We start from the raw sequence: 23546 nt of genomic DNA on the forward strand, positions 1-23546 counted from the left end.
TATATATAGGGAGATCCGATATTAGCACCCATTATCCAAAATTGTAAAATTGTGGCTAAAAAAACAAAAACTTTAGCAAGAAGTCTCTCCCCTAGTAATGTCACTAGAACACGATCTTTGGGACAAGGATGGCTCCATAAATGTCTCAGCAAAAATTGTGGCATGTGTGCCTACATTGGCTTGGGTGACCATTTTCTAAGTAATATCACCCAACGAAGATACAATATGAATTTTTATGCAAATTGCAGCACTACTTTTGCCGCTTATTTGCTTACATGTAACCTATGTCAGCTACAGTATGTTGGCCAAACCTCTAGGGCACAGCTTTCCAAACTTTTCATGTTGGTGACACACTTTTTAGACCTACATCATTTTGCGACACAGTAATTCAGTTGTACTAGCAAACCGGAGGTTAAACTAACTTGTTTTAAAAGATACGGACACATACATAAATTATATAATAACAAAATGTATTTACAAGTAACAGTATGTATGTGCAAGAATTAAAAAAAAGTTTAATAACACCAATAGCTACCTACTATTTTAATGGGATGTATGAAGTTGATGGGATGAACACAGTTTCGGAATATTTGGTGGAATATTAGATAAAGACACTCGCATTTCATCATCAAGCATTTTTAAACTTCCACTTCCTATCCATATATCAAGAGCAGGAGCCGTAATGCACTACTGGGAGCTGACTTCAGCTCAGCGTTTAAGCTGCCACCCTCAGAGCTCTGTGAGTCCGACTGACTACTGCCTGCACTGCAAACACACTGCTGTCCCACTCACTGGCTACACTTGCAGTCACAAGCCAATTAAGGAGACTACACGTGCAGTCAGGAGCCAATGTGCCGCCAAATCCACCAATGGTAATAGTTTCAGTTCCCACTGAGCTGTGCCAATTGGTTAAGATGATCTGTGACCCACTAGTTATCAATCACGTGTCAACCATGTGATATGTGAAGCAGGCAGGCGGAAAGTCAGAAACCAAAAAACAATTTTATTTTTATTTTTTTAATTTAAAAGAATTTGTGCTGAAGCAGGGACACACCTACACACTGCTGCCGACACACTAGTGTGTCCCGACACACAGTTTGGAAAGCACTGCTCTAGGGAGGTCAGGAAGAGATTCAGTGAACACCTTAGGGACACTAGGAACTATGTCAAGGAGTCGGCCATAGCTAACCATTTCAATGGTGAACACTTTACCAATATAGCTAATTTATCTATTCAAATTATAGATATGGCTAGAGTGCCCCCTAGAGGAGGTAACAGATATACGATATTGCAAAGAAAGGAAATTTATTGGATTCTGCAACTAAAAACAAGAAGTCCTTATGGAATGAATAGAGAATGTGACATCAATTTTTTTATTGATGTCTAACAATATATAATTTAAAAAAATTAAAAAAATATATATATCTTTTTGGCTGCATTATCCATTATCTTCACCTGGCAATCAATAAAGTCACTTCTCATATTTGGCTATCCCTTTAAGATTGTTCTTTTTTACTTAATTCCAGACTTCACCAATACTCTTCAACCAGATTGTGTATCCCTTTATTACACTCAGTTATCTTTGGTCTATGCCGCTGTCATTATCTTATTAGTTGGTATTTAAAATAGGTTGCAATGCATTTTTAAGTATGGATAGGATAAATTGTATATATACAAAAAAATCACACTAATTTGATCATACTTATGCTTTGCCCTATGTTAATATATCAGGTTTAAACATTGTTCATTCAAACATTTTTGTATTGCAAGAATTCAGACAGGAATTGCAACTGACCAGTATATAGTTCTGCTTGTACATATATGCTGCCTGAGGCAGCACTTGTGATCTTACCTTTAACCATATGTCCTGTTGTGTTTTTAATGGGCACTTTAGGGTTAACTTTTTTAATTAGTAGGGTATAAATAGCACATTGTTTAATCATGTATTAGGTCTATGAGTAAGCGCCTGTAGGGGGCGCGAAACACGTCAGACTGTTGCCTGTTCCACACCTATAGCCTGTCTGACATTGATTTTTTGATGCACAGTCCCTGCTAATTTGGATTGGTATTTACCGTGTATTCTTTCCAATAAACTTGGGACTTTATTTGCAACCAACTATGTGTGAAGCGCCTGCCATTACTTTCTACTCTTGTGTATCACAGTAGTTTGATTCACTGCCCACGGCTACGGCACTCCAGAATCAGCAGTGGTTCTACTTCCGGTTCATACCGGATTGAGGGAGATTGTGTGCTGGAGTCATCGGATCCTCCCTGCCCTTTACACAACGCCTCTGGTGGGCACCTCTGGGTGTGGGCCTCTGGTGGGCGCCTCCAGTCTCCGACCTCTGGTGGGCACCTCTGGCCTTTGGTGGGTGCCTCGGGCCTCTGTTGGGCACGTCCTGCCTCAGACCTCTGGTGGGCGCCTCGGGCCTCTGTTGGGCACCTCCTGCCTCAGGCCTCTGGTGGGTGCCTCCTGCCTCGGGCCTCTGTTGGGCACCTCCGATCTTGGGCCTCTGGTGGGTGCCTCCTGACTCGGGCCTCTGTTGGGCACCTCCGATCTTGGGCCTCTGGTGGGTGCCTCCTGACTCGGACCTCAGTTGGGCGCCTCTGATCTTGGGCCTCTGGTGGGCGCCTTCGGCCTTGGGCCTCTGGTTGGCACCTCCTGCATCGGGCCTCTAATGGACACCTCCTGCCTCGGGCCTATGGTGGGCACCTCCAGTCTCTGGCCTGTGGCACACACCTCTGGTCTTGGGCCTCTGGTAGGCACCTCCAGTCACAGGCCTCTGTTAGGCACCTGGACTCAGGCATCTAGTGGGTGCCTCCTGCCTCAAGCCTCTGGTGGGCGCCTCCGGTCTTTGGTGGGCTCCTTGGGCCTCTGTTGGGTGCCTCCTGCCTCAGACCTCTGGTGGGTGCCTCTGGCCTCGGTTGGGCACCTCCTGCCTCAGGCCTCTGGTGGGTGCCTCCTGACTCGGTCCTCAGTTGGGCGCCTCTGATCTTGGGCCTCTGGTTGGCACCTCCGGCCTTGGGCCTCTGGTGGGCACCTCCTGCATTGGGCCTCTAATGGACACCTCCTGCCTCGGGCCTATGGTGGGCACCTCCGGTCTCGGGCCTCTGGTAGGCACCTCCGGTCATGGGCCTCTGGTGGGCACCTCCGGTCTTAGGCCTCTGGTGGGCATCTCCAGTCTCGGGCCTCTGGTGGGTGCCTCGGGATCGGGCCTCTGGTGGGCACCTCTGGTGTCTGACCTCTGGTGGGCACCTCCTACCTCGGGCCTCTATTTGGCGCATCTGGTCTTGGGCCTCTCGTGGGCGCCTCCTGCCTCGGACCTCTGTGGGTGCCTTGGGCCGCTGTTGGGCAGCTCCTGCCTCAGGCCTCTGGTGGGCGCCTCGAGTCTCATGCCTCTGGTGGGCGTCTCGAGTCTCGGGCCTCTTGTGGGCACCTTGGGTCTCGGGCCTCTGGTGGGCACCTCTGGCCTTGGGCCTCTGGTGGGTGCCTCCATTCTCGGGCCTCTGGTCGGCACCTCCTGCCTCTGTCCTCTGTCGGACACCTCCGGTCTCGGGCCTCCGGCAGGCACCTCCGGTCATGGGCCTCTGTCGGGCACCTCCGGGCTCGGGTATCTGGCGTGCGCCTCTGTTTTGTGCCTCTATTGGGCGCCTCCTGCCTCGGGCCTCAGTTTGGTGCATCTGGTCTCGGGCCTCTGGTGGGCACCTCCTTCCTCAGACTTTTGTAAACGTCTCTGGCCTCTTTTGGGCACCTCCTGCCTTTGGCCTGTGGAGGGCGCCTCTAGTCTCGGGCCTCTGGTCGGCACCTCCGGTCATGGGCCTCTGATTCTAAAATCTGGAAAAGACCCAAAGAGGAAAGAATCTTATCGACCTATTGCATTACTAAATACAGATTATAAGATACTAATGACGATTCTGGCAGGAAGGCTTCAATCCCTTCTTCCTAATATCATCCACACAGACCAAGCTGGGTTTCTACTGAAGCGCAACTCCTCTGCTAAAATCAGGGAAGTATTCCTTACTATAGAATATTTTAAAGTAACGGGAGAACTAGGAGATAGGAGGGAAGAGGATGCCCCTGACAAGGCTATTATCTTTATCGATGCTGAAAAAGCATTTGATTCAGTACATTATGATCACCTATCTTTTACTCTAAAGAGATTTTTCTTGGGAGGCAATTTTCTTTGTTTTTTTGACAATTTATACAAATATGCCTCAACCAAAATCATAGTGAATGGGGATCTATCTCATGACATAAAACTAGGTAGAGGAACAAGGCAGGGGTGTCCTCTCTCCCCACTCTTATTTGACCTAGCTATAGAACCGTTGGCCAATGCAATTCGGTACCAACTAGAAGGTATTAGGATCAATAAGAAGGAGATGCGAATGGCGCTTTATGCGGACGATGTCTTGATATATATCTCAAACACTTCCAAAAACATACCTAAACTGCTTAAAATAATTGATCAATTTGGATCATTCTCAGGCTACAGGGTGAATACCACAAAGTCAGAGTTATTGTGGATTAAACAAACAAAAAACTCTACTCTGGAAATTCCTTTTAGTATAGTTAAAGATGCAGTTAAATATTTGGGAATATGGATATCAGATAATCCTGAGAACTGGTATAATCTGAATATACTCCCGGTTCTCAAAAAAGTAAGAGGCATTCAAGAACTGGCAGATGCTCCCCCTCTCATTATCAGGTCGTATAGCTTTGTATAAAATGACTCTCTTACCAAAAATATTATATGTTCTTCAAAACACCCCAACTATCCTCAAATCTAAGGATATTCTTTCTTTCAATTCGGCTCTACGTTTATTTATTTGGCAGAATAAAAAGCCCAGAATCTCCCTAGCTAAATTAGCTTTACCTATGAAACTCGGAGGTCTCTCTCTCCCTGACCTACGCATATACAATCAGCTGTTCTTAGCTCGTATTATAGTAGATTGGTTAACGAGTAATAACTATATTACAAATATAGAGCTGGATTCTAATATAACATATCCAGCTGACTTACGGGCCTTAGTACACTGTAATAAAAATGCGCTTCCTCTAATAATAAAAAAAATTAGATCAATATGCAATCCACTTCTTATGTGGAAAAAGGTTTGTAAGTTGCTATCTATAGAATATAAGAGTATCAAAAAATAATCCACTGTTAAATAACCCGCAGTTTGAAGCTGGTATGCAATCAGCTATTTTTTCGCAATGGAAGACTCAAGGGCTTATATACGTACATCAAGTATTAGATTTTGAGACTAAGGGCATTAGAACTTTTAACTCTATAAAGGAAGAATTTAATATTCCTAACAAAAACTTTTTTGCATACTTACAGGCAAGACATTATGCTGCCAGTCTTTCATCCAAATATGGATGGGACTGGCCTCTGGGAAAGATAGAAAATTGGCTTCTATTAGTTAGAAATGGATTCACTTCAATTTCTTATATATACAAAATTTGGTCTCTATTAAAGGTACAGAAATTATTGAAAAAATTTGTGAAAAATGGGCTGAGATGCTAAGAATAGAAACACTTGACACCACGGTAATTACTGAGTCAGTTCAAGTAGTTGCTAGGGCAACTCTTTCGGCAACATGGAGAGAGGCGCAGGTTAAGCTGCTCCACATGTCATATTTTACACCGAAAAAGGGAGCACAGTGTTTGAACTCTAGCTTTAATGCATGCCCAAAATGCTCTCTGCCTCAAGCTAATTTAACCCCTTAATGACCGGAACATTTTTCAATTTTCTTACCCTTAATGACAATGGCTATTTTTACATTTCTGTGGTGTTTGTTTTTAGCTGTAATTTTCCTCTTACTCATTTACTGTACCCACACATTATATACCGTTTTTCTCGCCATTAAATGGACTTTCTAAATATACCATTATTTTCATTATATCTTATAATTTACTATAAAAAAAATTATAAAATATGAGGAAAAAAATGGAAAAAACACACTTTTTCTAACTTTGACCCCCAAAATCTGTTACACATCTACAACCACTAAAAAACACCCATGCTAAATAGTTTCTAAATTTTGTCCTGAGTTTAGAAATACCCAATGTTTACATGTTCTTTGCTTTTTTTGTAAGTTATAGGGCCATAAATACAAGTAGCACTTTGCTATTTCTAAACCACTTTTTTTTTTCAAAATTAGCGCTAGTTACATTGGAACACTGATATCTGTCAGGAATACCTGAATATCCATTGACATGTATAGATTTTTTTTTTTAGAAGACATCCCAAAGTATTGATCTAGGCCCATTTTTGTATATTTCATGCCACCGTTTCACCGCCAAATGCGATCAAATTAAAAAAAATGTTCACTTTTTCACACATTTTGTCACAAACTTTAGGTTTCCCAATGAAATTATTTACAAACAGCTTCTGCAATAATGGCACTTTTAACTCCATAAAGGAAGAATTTAATATTCCTAACAAAAACTTTTTTGCATACTTACAGGCAAGACATTATGCTGCCAGTCTTTCATCCAAATATGGATGGGACTGGCCTCTGGGAAAGATAGAAAATTGGCTTCTATTAGTTAGAAATGGATTCACTTCAATTTCTTATGTATACAAAATTTGGTCTCTATTAAAGGTACAGAAATTATTGAAAAAATTTGTGAAAAATGGGCTGAGATGCTAAGAATAGAAACACTTGACACCACGGTAATTACTGAGTCAGTTCAAGTAGTTGCTAGGGCAACTCTTTCGGCAACATGGAGAGAGGCGCAGGTTAAGCCGCTCCACATGTCATATTTTACACCGAAAAAGGGAGCACAGTGTTTGAACTCTAGCTTTAATGCATGCCCAAAATGCTCTCTGCCTCAAGCTAATTTAATACACATGCTCTGGGAGTACCCAAAAATAAAAAAACTTCTGGCTGAAGGTTCAATACTGGATGGATAAAACGTTGGGTCTCCCCTTTATGTCTCTGTCACCGAAAATGGTTAACTTAATAATACTAGCAGGCAGATATTTAATCTTAAAGAAATGGAAGAATCGAGCAATCCCGAGTGTTAAAGAAATTAAAAATTGTTTAAAGAAACAATGCATGATTGAACAAGTGGACACTGACTTGCAAAGTGAGGCAGATGTAAAGAAGTTCTTTGTAAAGTGGTCTATTTATAAAAACTCTCCCTCCTACGGAAATCGAATATCTAATATACCCATTTAGAAATACTGAACTAGTATTGCTAGGCATCTGGTGAATTTGACTGCTCTCTATCTTTTTATATCTTTTTCCTAAAAATTTTTTTTTTTTTATTTTATTATTTTTTAGCAGGTAATTGCTTATTAATATGTCTAGAATACTGAGAATCAGTATAGGAAAGTGTATAAAATGGAAAAACACAGCAGAATGTGCAGTTTATTTTGGATGTTTTATTGTGTATCTTCATATAGTCATATTGTCTAAAATGAGCTTGTTTTACTTCTAAATTTATTTCTTCTTCTCACTCTTTGATTGTTTTCCCATGGTTGATTAATAATAATTAATGGCCCTGCAAGGCGCAAAATATGTATCTGAGTTTCAATGCATCCTCTACTGGATATAAATAAACAATTAAAAAAATAAAAATAAATAAGGACTCGCCAACGACACCATTTATGGAAGCAAAGGAACATATTACGTATCTGGGTCTGAAATTTGCGCGGGATCCAAGGAAATGGTATAGTTTAAATTTTCTTCCACTTATTGTATCCCTTAAAGAAGATACTGTATAGAAAGATGGATGAATCTACCCTTATCTCTATCCGGTAGAATCCAGCTAATTAAAATGATCTCATTACCTAAATTCTTTTATACATTTAAGGCTATGCCACTCCTCCTATTAAAAAGAGAGTCTGATAATTAATAAATACATCAGGCAATTTATTTGGAAGAATAATTGATCCAGGATAGCCATGAAACGTATGTTTGCTGGGAAGAAGGATATCGGACTGGCTATCCCGGACCTGAAAGACTATAATTTAGCTGCTAATATGAAATATGTAGTAGACTGGTTTTTAGAGTCAGATCATTTTTCACTTTATGACATAGAGGAAGGGTTAGCTGCACCACTCTCTTTAAAAGCCCTTGTTCACATGCCCTTTTCCAAAATCCCCAAAACGATTAAAGAACTAATAATCATTGAACAACCTATAAGAGCTTGGCGTAAGTTCTGCATAAGAACTGGCTCCAATTTTCGGGTCTCTCCATACCTAACTATTAGGGGGAATCCAGAATTCTCGGAGGGATATGATTCCTTAAGATTTGTGAGTTGGACTAATGCACGGGTTAAATACATGATCCAGCTAATTAATACAGCGGAGAGTAGGGTTAAAACCTTTAATGAATGTAAAATAGAATTTGGGATAACCAATTCCCAATTCTTTGCATTTTTGCAACTTAGGCATTATGCTGAACAGATCTTAAGGATACCAAACCTGGAATGGAACAATCAAGCTTTAAAGCACAGCCTATCGTTATTTAGTATAGGGAAACCTTTCCATTTCACCTATGTATGGGGCCTTATTAGCTAGTTATGAATTAAGTAATATCAGATACCTTACCTTAAAATGGAGGGACTGCCCAACCATCTCAATGGAGACAGAACTTCTGACAGGTTTGGTTAAGAGAGTTGGGGAAGCAATGAGAGGGGAATACTATAGAGAACAACAAATTAAGATTTTATATCAAGTGTATGTTACTCCGAAGTCTCTTGCATCCTGGGTAAGAGGAGGAGATAGGTTGTCTTGTATTAGATGTAAATACGAGTGGGCTGATATGTACCATATGTTCTGGTCTTGCCCAGTGATTCAGAGATTTTGGGGTAAAATCTCATTTTGGTTAACAAAAATCGTACAGTCCCATATTCATATTACATGTCAGAATGTGTTCTTCCTAATAACTTATGACGAAGTGGGGCAGAATCCCCTATTACTAAACACAGTCATTCTCTTAGGTAGGAAATTAATCCTGAAGGACTGGCAATCTCATAAGGAGCCTAAATTTTCTGAATTTAAAAAGGGTGTACAGTATCAACTGTTTTTGGAACAGATTAAAGTCCAAATGGAAGTGAATATAGAGGCCTTTTTCTCTAAATGGGGAAAATATATTAATTAATTGGATAATAATACCAAGAAAATGGTTATCTCCCCCTTTAGAGACTCAGTATTTATACAGGAGTCCAATTTAAGGGGAGAATGGATATGTCCTTAGGCTGAGCGGCCGGGAGGAGGGCTTATTTAGAGAGACTTCTGGTGCAGGGGGGGTGGGGGTTGTGTGTTTTTTTTTTGTTTTTTTGTTTTCTGTTTTTCTCTTGTGTGTGAGTGTATGTATGGTTGGATGGCAGAAGGGGGGGAACAATTGGGAGGAAAATAGCTAACAATATTTGCACAGTTATATATATAATAATCTAGTAACGGGTTATGAAGTTTAGATCATGGTCCTTTTAATGGATAACTTCTAAGTATGCTAGTTGAAGACAAGATTAGAGTATACTTACCCCACTTATTATGGTAACAGAGTTTCGGAAAATCAAGCAGAGGGGAAAGTTGTCTTCTTGTTTATTTTATAAACTGTCCGAAGTAGGGAACTCTTGTAAAAGGTTAAAGGTTCCATTTGTATCTTTTCTGGCTTTGTAAACCCGTTTAGTGTGAGTAAAATTTATATATGTATATTTTTATGTTTTGTAAAACCTTGTTATATTGTTGGTTAAAATAAAAATAATACATAAATAAATAAATTATGCAATAAAATGAATATTAGTCCAAAGGGGTTAGAAGTACTGAAGAGGACTGCAGGTCTTGGGCAGAAACTGCTGCTCATCAGGAAGCGCTAGTTGCCCAACCCCAGCTGTGTAACGAGAGCTTTTCATAGGATCAGTAGCAGCTTTCATTCTGAGCCAGCAGTGCTCTAAGAGTCCCAAGCGGTACTTCACTAAGTTTTCCCCTAAGGTGTCGCTAGTCGTAAAGTGACTGTAGCACCAGATTTTTTTTTTTTTAAAAAAGGTAGATAATCCCTTTATTACCCATTCCCCAGTTTTGCATAACCAACAGTTATAAAATACACGTTTTACCTCTGATTAGCTCTGCAAACTGCCTCTTATTTCAGTTTTTTACAGACTTGCATTTTAGCCAATCATTGCTCACTCCTAGGTAACTTCACGTGTGTGAGCTCAATGTTATTTACATGACACATGAACTAATGCCCTCTAGTGGTGAAAAACTGTCAAAATGCATTCAGATTAGAGGTGGCCTTCAAGGTCTAAAAATTAGCTTATGAACCTACCTAGGTTTAGCTTTCAACTAAGAATACCAAGAAAACAAAGAAAAATTAGTGATAAAAGTAAATTGGAATAAGTTTAAAATTATATGCCCTATTTGAATCATGAATGTTTATTTTGTACTTGACTGTCCCTTTTCAAATGACAACATATTTTTAGATTATAATGGCCTTTTAGCTATGTTATTGTTTAGATGATTGTATTGTAGGATGGAAACTTCTGTTTGGCATGCATGTTTGTCCCATGTGCTCATTTTAATTTTTTTTATTTATTGCAGGTTCTGTCATAGCTGTCTCTTTAAAGATGAACAATTAAACTTATATACACACACGGTGCGCACAGGGAAAAAAGTGATTATGGCAGAAGTGCAGCATTTTTCTTCGACTACCTTGAACGATAAACATGGATGTAATTTTGGATTTATGACCTCTGGCTGCTATTTTAAGTGTTGTCTTGCTGTGTGTCAATAAAGCTTTAACTTCTCTTACATGGGTGTGTTTTTTTTTATTTTTGTCTCTTTACAATATGAAATGTTTACGTTCTACAGTTATAAACCTCTTGCTCTCGAGGAACATCAGTATTTGCATTGCTAGATTCTGGTGATCCATGATAACATCTAACTCATTGGGGACTTGGATGAAGGCAGAGGCTCATGCTTGGGGTGGAACATGAGCATTTGGAGGGTCATGAGGCACCCACAATTGATAGAGGACAACAGACTTTTTTTAGTAGGTTGAATTACTGTAATCTGGATCACCAGCAACCTTGGGCAACAGGGTGGTTATTGATAAGGAGTAGCAGGTTTTTAGAGCCCTATTATCCAATAAGCCATAGAGGGTCAAGAAATTGTACTTGTACAAAAAGTCACCCCTTTGTAATAAGGGTAGGTTGTTTGCTATCATGAGTCATTGATGGCTTTCCTCCTTGTCTCCAGCTTGGACAGATTCAGGACCCACATCACCGGCCAGCTTAAGGTTTCCAGGTTCCTGGTGTTCCACTAAGAGAGCTGGGTAAGGTGCAGGGTCACATGTTGGGGTAAGAGATCACAGGGAAATATTTCATGGATATTTGAGCACCAGACCACTTGAATAAAGCTTTAGGTGACCCAAGGGAAAACTATTGTCTGATTCACAGGTAATTATGAAATGTCTTGTGGGATGTTGAACACCCCCTGTTTTTGTTTTGAAAGTGCTTGTTTCACAATCTACAGGGGGGAATTTTGTAACATATATTTCTTCTATAAGGTACGACGAGTCCACGGATTCATCCTTTACTTGTGGGATATTATCCTCCTGCTAACAGGAAGTGGCAAAGAGCACCACAGCTGAGCTGTCTATATAGCTCCTCCCTTAGCTCCACCCCCCAGTCATTCTCTTTGCCTACTCTAAGTACTAAGAAGGGTAAAGTGAAAGAGGTGATAAAATATTAGTTTCTTTCATGTAATTAGCAAGAGTCCATGAGCTAGTGACGTATGGGATATACATTCCTACCAGGAGGGGCAAAGTTTCCCAAACCTCAAAATGCCTATAAATACACCCCTCACCACACCCACAATTCAGTTTTACAAACTTTGCCTCCGATGGAGGTGGTGAAGTAAGTTTGTGCTAGATTCTACGTTGATATGCGCTCCGCAGCAAGTTGGAGCCCGGTTTTCCTCTCAGCGTGCAGTGAATGTCAGAGGGATGTGAGGAGTATTGCCTATTTGAATGCAGTGATCTCCTTCTAAGGGGTCTATTTCATAGGTTCTCTGTTATCGGTCGTAGAGATTCATCTCTTACCTCCCTTTTCAGATCGACGATATACTCTTATATATACCATTACCTCTGCTGATTCTCGTTTCAGTACTGGTTTGGCTATCTACTATATGTAGATGAGTGTCCTGGGGTAAGTAAGTCTTATTTTTTGTGACACTCCTAGCTATGGTTGGGCACTTTGTTTATAAAGTTCTAAATATATGTATTCAAACATTTATTTGCCTTGACTCAGAATGTTCAACTTTCCTTATTTTTCAGACAGTCAGTTTCATATTTGGGATAATGCATTTTAATTTAACATTTTTCTTACCTTAAAATTTGACTTTTTCCCTGTGGGCTGTTAGGCTCGCGGGGGCTGAAAATGCTTCATTTTATTGCGTCATTCTTGGCGCGGACTTTTTTGGCGCAAAAATTCTATTTCCGTTTCCGGCGTCATACGTGTCGCCGGAAGTTGCGTCACTTTTTGACGTTATTTTGCGCCAAAAATGTCGGCGTTCCGGATGTGGCGTCATTTTTGGCGCCAAAAAGCATTTAGGCGCCAAATAATGTGGGCGTTTTATTTGGCGCGAAAAAATATGGGCGTCACTCTTGTCTCCACATTATTTAAGTCTCCTTTTTTATTGCTTCTGGTTGCTAGAAGCTTGTTCTTTGGCATTTTTTCCCATTCCTGAAACTGTCATTTAAGGAATTTGATCAATTTTGCTTTATATATATGTTGTTTTTTCTCTTACATATTGCAAGATGTCTCACGTTGCATCTGAGTCAGAAGATACTACAGGAAAATCGCTGTCAAGTGCTGAATCTACCAAAGCTAAGTGTATCTGCTGTAAACTTTTGGTAGCTATTCCTCCAGCTTTTGTTTGTATTGATTGTCATGACAAACTTGTTAAAGCAGATAATATTTCCTTTAGTAAAGTACCATTGCCTGTTGCAGTTCCTTCAACATCTAAGGTGCAGAATGTTCCTGATAATATAAGAGATTTTGTTTCTGAATCCATAAAGAAGGCTATGTCTGTTATTTCTCCTTCTAGTAAACATAAAAAATCTTTTAAAACTTCTCTCCCTACAGATGAATTTTTAACTGAACATCATCATTCTGATTCTGATGATTCCTCTGGTTCAGAGGATTCTGTCTCAGAGGTTGATGCTGATAAATCTTCATATTTATTTAAAATGGAATTTATTCGTTCTTTGCTTAAAGAAGTCCTAATTGCTTTAGAAATAGAGGATTCTGGTCCTCTTGATACTAAATCTAAACGTTTAAATAAGGTTTTTAAAACTCCTGTAGTTATTCCAGAAGTTTTTCCTGTCCCTGATGCTATTTCTGCAGTAATTTCCAAAGAATGGGATAATTTGGGTAATTCATTTACTCCTTCTAAACGTTTTAAGCAATTATATCCTGTGCCGCCTGACAGATTAGAATTTTGGGACAAGATCCCTAAAGTTGATGGGGCTATTTCTACCCTTGCTAAACGTACTACTATTCCTACGTCAGATGGTACTTCGTTTAAGGATCCTCTAGATAGGAAAATGGAGTCCTTTCTAAGAAAAGCTTATCTGTGTTCAGGTAATCTTCTTAGACCTGCTATATCTTTGGCTGATGTTGCTGCAGCTTCAACTTTTTGGTTGGAAACTTTAGCGCAACAAGTAACACATCGTGATTCTCATGATATTATTATTCTTCTTCAACATGCTAATAATTTTATCTGTGATGCCATTTTTGATATTATCAGAGTTGATGTCAGGTTTATGTCTCTAGCTATTTTAGCTAGAAGAGCTTTATGGCTTAAAACTTGGAATGCTGATATGGCTTCTAAATCAACTTTACTTTCCATTTCTTTCCAGGGTAACAAATTATTTGGTTCTCAGTTGGATTCCATTATTTCAACTGTTACTGGTGGGAAAGGAACTTTTTTACCACAGGATAAAAAATCTAAAGGTAAAAACAGGGCTAATAATCGTTTTCGTTCCTTTCGTTTCAACAAAGAACAAAAGCCTGATCCTTCATCCTCAGGAGCAGTTTCAGTTTGGAGACCATCTCCAGTCTGGAATAAATATAAGCCAGTTAGAAATGCAAAGCCTGCTTCTAAGTCCACATGAAGGTGCGGCCCTCATTCCAGCTCAGCTGGTAGGGGGCAGGTTACGTTTTTTCAAGGGAATTTGGATCAATTCTGTTCACAATCTTTGGATTCAGAGCATTGTTTCAGAAGGGTACAGAATTGGTTTCAAGTTGAGACCTCCTGCAAAGAGATTTTTTCTTTCCCGTGTCCCAGTAAATCCAGTAAAAGCTCAAGCATTTCTGAAATGTGTTTCAGATCTAGAGTTGACTGGAGTAATTATGCCAGTTCCAGTTCCGGAACAGGGGATGGGGTTTTATTCAAATCTCTTCATTGTACCAAAGAAGGAGAATTCCTTCAGACCAGTTCTGGATCTAAAAATATTGAATCGTTATGTAAGGATACCAACGTTCAAGATGGTAACTGTAAGGACTATCTTACCTTTTGTTCAGCAAGGGAATTATATGTCCACAATAGATTTACAGGATGCATATCTGCATATTCCGATTCATCCAGATCACTATCAGTTTCTGAGATTCTCTTTCCTAGACAAGCATTACCAGTTTGTGGCTCTGCCGTTTGGCCTAGCTACAGCTCCAAGAATTTTTACAAAGGTTCTCGGTGCCCTGCTGTCTGTAATCAGAGAACAGGGTATTGTGGTATTTCCTTATTTGGACGATATCTTGGTACTTGCTCAGTCTTTACATTTAGCAGAATCTCATACGAATCGTCTTGTGTTGTTTCTTCAAGATCATGGTTGGAGGATCAATTTACCAAAAAGTTCTTTGATTCCTCAGACAAAGGTAACCTTTCTGGGTTTCCAGATGGATTCAGTGTCCATGACTCTGTCTTTAACAGACAAGAGACGTTTAAAATTGATTACAGCTTGTCGAAACCTTCAGTCACAATCATTCCCTTCGGTAGCCTTATGCATGGAAATTCTAGGTCTTATGACTGCTGCATCGGACGCGATCCCCTTTGCTCGTTTTCACATGCGACCTCTTCAGCTCTGTATGCTGAAGCAATGGTGCAAGGATTACACGAAGATATCTCAATTAATATCTTTAAAACCGATTGTTCGACACTCTCTAACATGGTGGACAGATCACCATCGTTTAATTCAGGGGGCTTCTTTTGTGCTTCCGACCTGGACTGTAATTTCAACAGATGCAAGTCTCACAGGTTGGGGAGCTGTGTGGGGATCTCTGACGGCACAAGGAGTTTGGGAATCTCAGGAGGTGAGATTACCAATCAATATTTTGGAACTCCGTGCAATTTTCAGAGCTCTTCAGTTTTGGCCTCTTCTGAAGAGAGAATCGTTCATTTGTTTTCAGACAGACAATGTCACAACTGTGGCATACATCAATCATCAAGGAGGGACTCACAGTCCTCTGGCTATGAAAGAAGTATCTCGAATTTTGGTTTGGGCGGAATCCAGCTCCTGTCTAATCTCTGCGGTTCATATTCCAGGTGTAGACAATTGGGAAGCGGATTATCTCAGTCGCCAAACGTTGCATCCGGGCGAATGGTCTCTTCACCCAGAGGTATTTCTTCAGATTGTTCAAATGTGGGAACTTCCAGAAATAGATCTGATGGCGTCCCATCTAAACAAGAAACTTCCCAGGTATCTGTCCAGATCCCGGGATCCTCAGGCGGAGGCAGTGGATGCATTATCACTTCCTTGGAAGTATCATCCTGCCTATATCTTTCCGCCTCTAGTTCTTCTTCCAAGAGTAATCTCCAAGATTCTGAAGGAATGCTCGTTTGTTCTGCTGGTAGCTCCGGCATGGCCTCACAGGTTTTGGTATGCGGATCTTGTCCGGATGGCCTCTTGCCAACCGTGGACTCTTCCGTTAAGACCAGACCTTCTGTCACAAGGTCCTTTTTTCCATCGGGATCTGAAATCCTTAAATTTAAAGGTATGGAGATTGAACGCTTGATTCTTGGTCAAAGAGGTTTCTCTGACTCTGTGATTAATACTATGTTACAGGCTCATAAATCTGTATCTCGAGAGATATATTATAGAGTCTGGAAGACTTATATTTCTTGGTGTCTTTCTCATCATTTTTCCTGGCATTCTTTTAGAATACCGAGAATTTTACAGTTCCTTCAGGATGGTTTAGATAAGGGTTTGTCCGCAAGTTCTTTGAAAGGACAAATCTCTGCTCTTTCTGTTCTTTTTCACAGAAAGATTGCTATTCTTCCTGATATTCATTGTTTTGTACAAGCTTTGGTTCGTATAAAACCTGTCATTAAGTCAATTTCTCCTCCTTGGAGTTTGAATTTGGTTCTGGGAGCTCTTCAAGCTCCTCCGTTTGAACCTATGCATTCATTGGACATTAAATTACTTTCTTGGAAAGTTTTGTTCCTTTTGGCCATCTCTTCTGCCAGAAGAGTTTCTGAATTATCTGCTCTTTCTTGTGAGTCTCCTTTTCTGATTTTTCATCAGGATAAGGCGGTGTTGCGAACTTCTTTTGAATTTTTGCCTAAAGTTGTGAATTCCAACAACATTAGTAGAGAAATTGTGGTTCCTTCATTATGTCCTAATCCTAAGAATTCTAAGGAGAAATCGTTGCATTCTTTGGATGTTGTTAGAGCTTTGAAATATTATGTTGAAGCTACGAAATCTTTTCGTAAGACTTCTAGTCTATTTGTTATCTTTTCCGGTTCTAGAAAAGGCCAGAAAGCTTCTGCCATTTCTTTGGCATCTTGGTTGAAATCTTTAATTCATCTTGCCTATGTTGAGTCGGGTAAAACTCCGCCTCAGAGAATTACAGCTCATTCTACTAGGTCAGTTTCTACTTCCTGGGCGTTTAGGAATGAAGCTTCGGTTGACCAGATCTGCAAAGCAGCTACTTGGTCCTCTTTGCATACTTTTACTAAATTCTACCATTTTGATGTATTTTCTTCTTCTGAAGCAGTTTTTGGTAGAAAAGTACTTCAGGCAGCGGTTTCAGTTTGAATCTTCTGCTTATGTTTTTCGTTAAACTTTATTTTGGGTGTGGATTATTTTCAGCAGGAATTGGCTGTCTTTATTTTATCCCTCCCTCTCTAGTGACTCTTGTGTGGAAAGATCCACTTCTTGGGTAGTCATTATCCCATACGTCACTAGCTCATGGACTCTTGCTAATTACATGAAAGAAAACATAATTTATGTAAGAACTTACCTGATAAATTCATTTCTTTCATATTAGCAAGAGTCCATGAGGCCCGCCCTTTTTTTGTGGTGGTTATGATTTTGTATAAAGCACAATTATTCCAATTCCTTATTTTATATGCTTTCGCACTTTTTTATCACCCCACTTCTTGGCTATTCGTTAAACTGAATTGTGGGTGTGGTGAGGGGTGTATTTATAGGCATTTTGAGGTTTGGGAAACTTTGCCCCTCCTGGTAGGAATGTATATCCCATACGTCACTAGCTCATGGACTCTTGCTAATATGAAAGAAATGAATTTATCAGGTAAGTTCTTACATAAATTATGTTTTTTAATTTCTTCAAGCAAGAGTTTTTTGTTTTAAATGGTACCGGTGTGTACTATTTACTCTCAGGAAGCAGATGGATGAAGACTTCTGCCTGGAGGATGATGATCTTAGCATTTGTCACTAAGATCCAGAACAGTTCCCACAGAGGCTGAGGGCTACAAGAAACTTCAGTGTGAGGAACGTTTTCATGTGAGGTATGTTCAGTCATTTTTTTGTTCTGGAGAGACTGTGTATTTCAGAAAGGCTGACAGTATCCCCATGAGGGTAAGCAGTAATCCTAAGAGCTATAGAAGGGCATTACTAAGCTTGCATAAGGGGCTAATTAAAAAATGGTTGACACTGAGTTTTTGAATGTTTGTGTTTATATCATCAGTTCTTTATGTCTATTAGTATATGTTTATTGTCCAACTCTTGGCAGGGTAAGGCAAGAAATTACTTTTCCAATAAAAGGGGTCTTTGTCCAGATATGATGAGATGTTCAGCAAATACTGGTATAAGCTTAGTCTTTAAAACATAATCCTTTATTAGGGTAAAGATTTTATGGTAAGTCTTACTTTCAGATCCAGGATACACAATTTTGTGGACATCCATCCTGATATTACGAAGTCACTGCTAAACAGGAAGTGACGGAAGATTACATGTGACGGACCGGCCTGGGATCTGAAACAACCAACGCTAGCGTGAAAAAAAACGCTACTGAACAAAGGAGCGGTTGTTTTTCAAAACACCTAGGATAACGTTCCCCTTCTACAGATCTGAAAGTAAGACTTACCATAAAATCTTTACCCTAATAAAGGATTATGTTTTAAAGACTAAGCTTATACCGGTATTTGCTGAACATCTCATCATATCTGGACAAAGACCCCTTTTATTGGAAAAGTAATTTCTTGCCTTACCCTGCCAAGAGTTGGACAATAAACATATACTAATAGACATAAAGAACTGATGATATAACAAATATATGTATACACATTACAAACAAATTATTCTTTCTTATTGACTATATTGTTTTTGTCAAACAGATGGCTTTATATCAAAGTTGAATATTTAGTATAATCACATACACAAGATTTATTTATTTTTATAACACATTTTTTATAACACATTTTATCTATATACATGTCTTTTTGATCTATTACATATATTGCTCGAATGGTTCCCTTAGGTTACTGATGCAATGTGTCCAATTTATTGAAAAATACATTTATTATAACTTGTCACATTGATTGGCCAATCAACTCTTAGAGATATTTTTTCATATGTTCTTTATTTTATTATTTTTTTCTGTTTAATTTCAGTTATTGGATCATATATGATACATTTTTTAAATATAATGTTTTTTAATATAGTGTTTTTCTAATACAGTGTCTTTTAATATAGTGCTTTTATCAGAAAAAGATCTTCTATTATCCCATTAAGAAAATTCAATAAACTATATTTATAAGTCCTATCCTTATCTCTTTTTAATTATTATTATCAACTAAAAAATAGTCTTTCATTATTTAGGCAACTATTTAGGTCAGTTTAGTGCTGTTTTTCACTTTTAGACAATTAGTTTAACCTGGCCATACAGGTATAAATTAAATAGGCGCAACCTTGCTTTTTGTATTTTTTAACTCAACTATGGGGCATTCCAGATATGGATCTGATGGCGTCTCGTCAGAACTCCAAGGTTCCTCGATACGGGTCCAGATCCAGGGATCCCAAGGCGACACTAGTGGATGAATTGGTGGCGCCTTGGTCGTTCAATCTAGCTTATGTGTTTCCACCGTTCCCTCTCCTTCCCAGGCTTGTAGCCAGGATCAAACAGGAGAAGGCCTCGGTGATTCTGATAGCACACCACGCAGGATTTGATATGCAGACCTGGTGAATATGTCATCGGCTCCACCATGGAAGCTACCTTTGAGACAGGATCTTCTAGTACAAGGTCCATTTGAACATCCAAATCTAGTCTCTCTGCAACTGACTGCTTGGAAATTGAACACTTGATTCTATCTAAGCGTGGGTTTTCAGATTTGGTTATAGATACTCTGACTCAGGCCAGGAAGCCTGTGACTAGGAAAACTTACCATAAGATATGGAAAAAATATATCTGTTGGTCCAACTCCAAGGGATACTCTTGGAGTAAAATTAAAATTCTGAGGATACTTTCCTTTCTCCAAGAGGGTTTGGATAAAGGTTTGCCAGCTAGTTCGCTAAAAGGACAGATATCTGCTCTGTTTGTTTTGTTGCACAAACGTCTGGCAGCCGTGCCAGATGTACAGGTGTTTGTACAGGCTTTAGTCAGAATCAAGCCTGTCTACAGACCTTTGACTCCTCCATGGAGTCTAAATTTATTTCTTTCAGTTCTTCAAGGGGTTCCGTTTGAACCCTTACATTCCATAGATATTAAGTTACTATCTTGGAAAGTTCTGTTTTTGGTTGCTTTTTCTTCTGCTAGAAGAGTTTCTGAATTGTCTGCTTTGCAGTGTGTTCACCCTATCTGGTATTCCATACAGATAAGGTAGTTTTACGTACAAAGCCTGGTTTTCTTCCAAAAGTGGTTTCCAACAGGAATATTAACCAGGAAATAGTGGTTCCTTATCTGTGTCCGAATCCAGTTTCAAAGAAGGAATGTTTGTTACATAATTTAGATGTAGTTCGTGCTTTGAAATTCTATTTAGAAGCAACGAAGGATTTCAGACAGACATCTACTTTGTTTGTCGTCTATTCTGGTAAGAGGAGAGGACAGAAAGCTACTGTTACCTCTCTTTACTTTTGGCTGAAAAGCATCATCCGATTGGCTTATGAGACTGCTGGACGGCAGCCTCCTGAACAATTTACAGATCATTCTACTAGAGCTGTGGCTTCCACATGGGCCTTCAAGAACGAGGCTTCTGTTGATCAGATCTGTAGAGCAGCGACTTGGTCTTCCCTGCATACTTTGCCAAATTTTCAAATTCGATACTTATGCTTCTTCGGAGGCTATTTTTGGGAGAAAGGTTTTGCAAGCCATGGTGCCTTCCGTTTAGGTAACCTGATTTGCTCCCTCCCTTCATCCGTGTCCTAAAGCTTTGGTATTGGTTCCCACAAGTAAGGATGAAACAGTGGACCGGACACACCAATGTTGGAGAAAACAGAATTTATGCTTACCTGATAAATTACTTTCTCCAAAGGTATGTCCGGTTCACGGCCCGCCCTGGTTTTTTAATCAGGTTTGAAAAATTTCTTTCTTTCTTTATACACTACAGTCACCACGGCACCCTATAGTTTCTCCTTTTTCTCCTAACCGTAGGTCGAATGACTGGGGGGCGGAGCCAGAGGGGGAGCTATATGGACAGCTCTTGCTGTGTGCTCTCCTTGCCATTCCCTGTAGGGGAGGAGAATATCCCACAAGTAAGGATGAAACCGTGGACCGGACACACCGTTGGAGAAAGTAATTTATCAGGTAAGCATAAATTCTGTTTTCAATGAATATCGCCACTTTCAGGAGATATTACACTTGCATAGTTGTTTTAAAAAAATCAAAGAAAAAAGCCTACCGCACTCGGTGTTCTCAGGCGGTCAAATATCCAGGTACTGTAAGGGCCTGACCCTGCTTAACTTCCAAGATCAGATGGGATCGGGTGCATTCAAAGTAGTATGGCGGAAGGCATTTTCTGTTTGTACCCAGCGTGAATGAAGCTTGCTCATGCCTTCATTCACAGCTTTGTAAGCAATGGAAGAGCTAAAATTTGGTTAAAATTTTGACCGCAAATGAATAAATAAAAAATGCCAGTAAAGACCCAGAATAAACTGACTGACCCATGACAAAAAGTATACACGGATAAGGTTACCTGCCTCTCTGTCTGCCTGCCTGCCTGCCAGTCTGTCTTTCTTTACAAAAGATATTTATATTGATTTCAAATTGACGTGTTTTTTAAGGAATTGCAAGATACAGTTGTTTCAATGATATCGCCACTTTCAGGAGATATTACACATGCATAGTTTTTTTTTAAAAAATCAAAGAAAAAAGCCTACCACACTCGGTGTTCCCAGGCGGTCACCCATCCAGGTACTGTCCTGGCCTGAACCTGCTTAACTTCTGAGATCAGATGGGATCGGGTGCATTTAGAGTAGTATGGCGGTAGAAAATTTTTGCTTGTACCCAGCATGAATTAAGCTTACTCATACCTTCATTCACAGCTTTGTAAGCAATGGAAGAGCTAATATGGGGTTAAAATTTTGACAGCAAATGAATAAATAAAAAATACCAGTACAGGCCAAGAATAATGGATAAGGTTACCTGCTTCTCTGTCTGTCTGCCTGCCTGACTGCCAGTCTGTCTGTCTTTATAAAAGATAATTATCTTTATTTCAAATTGACGTGTTTTTTAAGGAATTGCAAGATACAGTTGTTTCAATGAATATCGCCACTTTCAGGAGATATTACGCATGCATAGTTGTTTTAAAAAATCAAAGAAAAAGCCTACCGCGCTCGGTGTTCCCAGGCGGTCATCCATCCAGGTACTGTCCGGGCCTGACCCTGCTTAACTTACGCGATCAGACGTGATCGGGTGCGTTCAGGGTAGTATGGCGGTAGGCATTTTCTGTTTGTACCCAGTGTGAATTAAGCTTGCTCATGCCTTCATTCACAGCATTGTAAGCAGTGGAAGAGCTAAAATGGGGATAAAATTTTAACGCAAATGAATAAATAAAAATGCCAGTACAGGCCAAGAATAACTCGCTGATCCATGACAAAAAGTATACACGGATAAGGTTACCTGCCTCTCTGTCTGTTTGCCTGCCAGTCTGTCTGTCTTTACAAAAGGTAATTATCTTTATTTCAAACTGACGTGTTTTTAAGGAATTGCAAGATACAGTTGTTTCAATGAATATCGCCACTTTCAGGAGATATTACACATACATAGTTGTTTTAAAATAATCAAAGAAAAAAGCCGACCGCACTCGGTGTTCCCTGGCGGTCACCCATCCAGGTACTGTCCAGGACTGATTCTGCTTAACTTCTGAGATTAGACAGAATAGGGTACATCCAGAGTAGTACGGCGGTAGCCATCTTCTGTTTGTACCAAGCGTGAATTAAGCTTGCTCATGCCTTCACTCATAGCATTGTAACCAGTGAAAGAGCTAAAATGGGGATAAAATTGTAACTACAAATGAATAAATAAAAAATGCCAGTACAGGCCAAGAATAACTCGCTGACCCATGACAAAAAGTATACACGGATAAGGTTACCTGCCTCTCTGTCTGTCTGCCTGCCTGTCTGCCAGTCTATCTGTCTTTACAAAAGATAATTATCGTTATTTCAAATTGACATGTTTTTAAGGAATTGCAAGATACAGTTGTTTCAATGAATATTGCCACTTTCAGGAGATATTACGCATGCATAGTTGTTTTAAAAAATCAAAGTAAAAAAGCCTACCGCACTTGGTGTTTCCAGGCAGTCTCCCATCCAGGTACTGTCCGGGTCTGACTCTGCTTAACTTCCAAGATCAGACAGGATCGGGTGCATCCAGAGTAGTAATAGCGGTAAGCATTTTCTGTTTGTACCCAGCGTGAATTAAGCTTGCTCATGCCTTCATTCACAGCATTGTAAGCAGTGGAAGAGCTAAAATGGGGATAACATTTTAACTGCAAATGAATAAATAAAATATGCCAGTACAGGCCAAGAATAACTCCCTGACCCATGACAAAAAGTATACACGGATAAGTTTACCTGCCTCTCTGTCTGTCTGCCTGCCTGCCAGTCTGTCTGTCTTTACAAAAGATAATAATCTTTATTTCAAACTGACGTGTTTTTTAAGGAATTGCAAGATACAGTTGTTTCAATGAATATCTCCACTTTCAGGAGATATTACGTATGCATAGTTGTTTTAAAAAATCAAAGGAAAAAGCCTATCGTACTCAGTGTTCCCATGCGGTCACACATCCAGGTACTGTCCGGGCTAGACTCTGTATAACTTCAGAGATCAGACAGGATCAGTTGCATCCAGAGTA

At 39.8% G+C, this 23546-nt stretch overlaps 4 pseudogenes; all 4 read right to left on the minus strand.

Annotated features, from left to right (window-relative positions):
* Positions 1–21085: 21085 nt before the first annotated feature.
* On the minus strand, positions 21086–21204 carry LOC128651074 (uncharacterized; annotated as a pseudogene).
* Positions 21205–21563: 359 nt separating this feature from the next.
* LOC128650880 (uncharacterized) lies at positions 21564–21682 on the minus strand (annotated as a pseudogene).
* Positions 21683–22014: 332 nt separating this feature from the next.
* Positions 22015–22133, minus strand: LOC128650882 (uncharacterized; annotated as a pseudogene).
* An 831-nt stretch (positions 22134–22964) lies between these two features.
* On the minus strand, positions 22965–23084 carry LOC128651018 (uncharacterized; annotated as a pseudogene).
* Positions 23085–23546: the final 462 nt, after the last annotated feature.

This window comes from Bombina bombina, chromosome 2, assembly GCF_027579735.1.
Source record: "Bombina bombina isolate aBomBom1 chromosome 2, aBomBom1.pri, whole genome shotgun sequence".
Classification (NCBI taxonomy): domain Eukaryota; kingdom Metazoa; phylum Chordata; class Amphibia; order Anura; family Bombinatoridae; genus Bombina; species Bombina bombina.